We start from the raw sequence: 3,563 nt of genomic DNA, 5'->3' as shown, positions 1-3,563 counted from the left end.
TAAAAATGATCAGTATAATATATGGTCGACGAGGCAACTCTCAATCCTGCGGAAATTACATACTACTAAGAAATTTCGACGAAAAATGCAATGCCTTAACTTAGTTTATAACTAAACAATGCCGATGTTAAACATTAAAATTAAATATATGTATACACATTAAAGTGGCTGCCTGAATACTTACAAGATTATTTTATTGAATGTGGCGTGAAGAGGGAAAACCTGATGAATGGGAGGTAGGATTGTTGGTGAAAATGGCCAAAAAGGAGATCTGACTGATTGCAATAATTACAGAGGCATCACGCTTACGTCAGTTGTCATAAAAATATACACAATAAGCTCATTCTAAAGAGACTAGAGAGATTGATGAAAAGCTGAGAGAAGAACAAGCAGGGTTTAGAAAAGGTAGAATTTGTACTGAACAAATTTTCATTTTAGGACATGTGGTACAACAATGTGTAGAATGTAAAAATCCACTTTTGATAGCATTTGTGGACTATGAAAAAGCCTTTGATAGTGTCCACCAGCTGATTTTGTGGAGAGTCCTGCGTTATTTTAGAGTGCTTCTCAAATGTGTAAATTTGATTAAGTCTGTTCCATGAGCATAGCAAGTGTAAAGTTAACATTAATGGGGTACTATCAAAAGAATTTCCAGTGAACAGTGGAGTAATCCAACGGAATGTGTTGTCATCTATTTTGTTTACCATCCTCATGGATTATGTAATGCATAGAACAGTTAGGGATGGTGGAGAAGGATTGGACTGGATTGGTAGCAGGACATTAGCTGACCTAGAGAATAAAGATGACAATGTCTTTATTAGCAGAATATCGCAGGACTTGCAAAGCTTGTTTACCAGAAAGCATGAAATATTGCATGAGGTGGGGATCGAGATAAATAGAAGAAAGACAGAGATGATGAGAACGGAATATGCAATGGAAGATGAAATATCATTGGAAGGAAAAAGGATTAATGAGGTCGAATCATTTAAATATTTAGGAGCTATGATCTCCAATACCGGATCTTAAAAATTGGAGTGTATTGAAAGATTGAAAAAAGCAAATCAAACAATGACTAAGTTAAGTAAAATTTGGAAATCAAAGCGCCTAAAATCACATATAAAAATGAGGCTACATATCAGTTTAGTGAGATCAGTGTTACTGTATGAATATGAGTCGTGGCATAACAATGAAACAATACCCAACAGATTTTACAGATTTGAGAACAAAACCCTCAAAAGAATATTGAGAGTTAAGTGGCAGAGCAGGATTATAAATGAAAGTATGAGTGATTACTCGAGTGCCATATGTGGATGAGATCATGGAGTGAGATAGATGGAGATAGTTTTGGCATGTTCTTCGCACTCCCCAAGAGAAATTAGTTCACCAAACATTCAACTGGGCTCCACAAGGCACTAGAACAGTTGGAAGACCCAGGCCTACATGACTGAAGACTATGAAACGAGAAGTGGGAGATGATGAATGGAGAAGTATTGATATAAAAGCTCAAGATAGAGATGACAGGTGAAATCTAACCGACGCCCTTGGCGTCAATGGGTGTAGGAGGAGATAATGATGATGATACACATAGCAATTTCCTTAGGTTAGTAGTAACATTAACCTTCCACCAAATAGAATGTCCATGTGTGAGAAACATGAAAATGTTCAAGATAAGATACATATAACATCATACACATACGTAGAGAAGTTGAGAATAGATTTGAAATATTAACAACACATCAAATGATAGCCATAATAAATCTGCGACTTCATGGAACCTTAGCATAATATTGCTGGTGATGGTCGGTAGAACAAGCACCATCCACTAACCCCACATGCAGAAGCCTTAAATGCCGTTATGAACGTTCTTGTTTAAATGAAAATCAATGATGATGGCTATCTTAATAATAATAATAATAATAATAATAATAATAATAATAATAATAATAATAATAATAATAATAATAATAATAATAATAATAACAGGAAACATCAATATAAACTTTGCCACGAAAGATGACACCAGTTTTCATCAGATTTCGAACGCAAGAAGAAAGTTAACAGAATGTCAGTTTATACATTAATAACATATTTTCACATATTTCATAAAGTATGTGACTATAGAAAGTAAGTATTAAAATAAATGTTTAAAATGTTATTCGTTATTTAACTTAAATTAGGAAATACGAAGAAAATAAGATCCATATTTCTACTACATTTTGTACCACACAGATATCTCATTAGCTCCCTTACATATTTGTTTTTATCACAATCATAAAACATATAGGGATGTTCTTTTCCCGTAATCTAATCAAGAATAATTTGCCAAGTGCATAGCATGTAACCTTATCTTTGTTGACAATGCCTGGTGAATATACTTAAAAAATAAGTCATATCTTGAACATCAATTAATTTAGTTAATGTTTTTTTTAACTGCTTTTATAGTCAACAGGAGAGAAACACTCCTCAAGTTTTGGAATTTCACTTTTCTTATATTTCTATAAATCGTTCTATTATTCATTATTGGAAAAGTTTTGCATCTAATAATTTTTCTTACATTATGTATACATACATTCATTACCAATAAATCCATAGTCATTATATTCAAAATCACAGTTTATAATTCCATCTAATCTAATTTAACAATAGTGATACATCAACACAATGAATTCTGATCCTGACAAATACAGTTTTAAGAAACTTCTTATAAAGACACTCAACCTTTGTTATGAATCTCTAGGATACCCAGACCTCCTTCGCTTTTGTGAAGCTTTAGCGTAGATTGCTTAATTGGATGATAACGACCCTTCCAGATATACTTAAATATCACCTTGTTTATTCTTTTATACACTTGTATTAGAACAGGATACACATGCGATACATACCATAGTTTTGATAACACGCAGGCATTAACATACACAGTAATTGGTGTAAAGTTTACTGTTAAACATGTTTAAGCATGCCTCAACATTACTAGCAATATTATCCCAGGTACCTAATGCATAATCATTCGAATATACAACACCGGAAATCTTTATAGAATCCATCCCAAAATCCAGCTAATTAATCGGTCATATGGTTTTCTCTCGGAAGTTACCGATGCCGATAATTTTGGACATCGTGTTTCTGTTAAATACCGCTCCTGTAGATTTTTCATATTTCAATGATTAACTCGGCCTCATCGATACAATTCTCCGTTGTAACTATACTATTTGTGTCATCAGCATACCCGACAACGCAAAATGAAATTTCTCGGGGAAATTTAATTGACTCTACAGTATTATACTTTCCCCAATCAGCCTGTACAAAGATTCTTGGTGAATAACATAAAGAATCATTGATAGGGGACATCCTTGTCTTACTGATCGTTCAACATTGATAGGGTTACTACCCATTATATGATTTATACACAATTGACTACATATACTAGTATACAGTATAGCACCTTTACCAGTGCAGCAACATCACCCCAGACACAATACAGATTTTTTTCTCATTTGCATAATATCTGATGTCCTTAACAAGTTAAAATTGATATTTAATCTTTCTGATATAGCACAACATTG

Source organism: Palaemon carinicauda, chromosome 1 (genome assembly GCF_036898095.1).
Source record: "Palaemon carinicauda isolate YSFRI2023 chromosome 1, ASM3689809v2, whole genome shotgun sequence".
NCBI classification, from domain to species: Eukaryota; Metazoa; Arthropoda; class Malacostraca; order Decapoda; family Palaemonidae; genus Palaemon; species Palaemon carinicauda.
Note: the sequence above shows the minus strand (reverse complement) of the source record.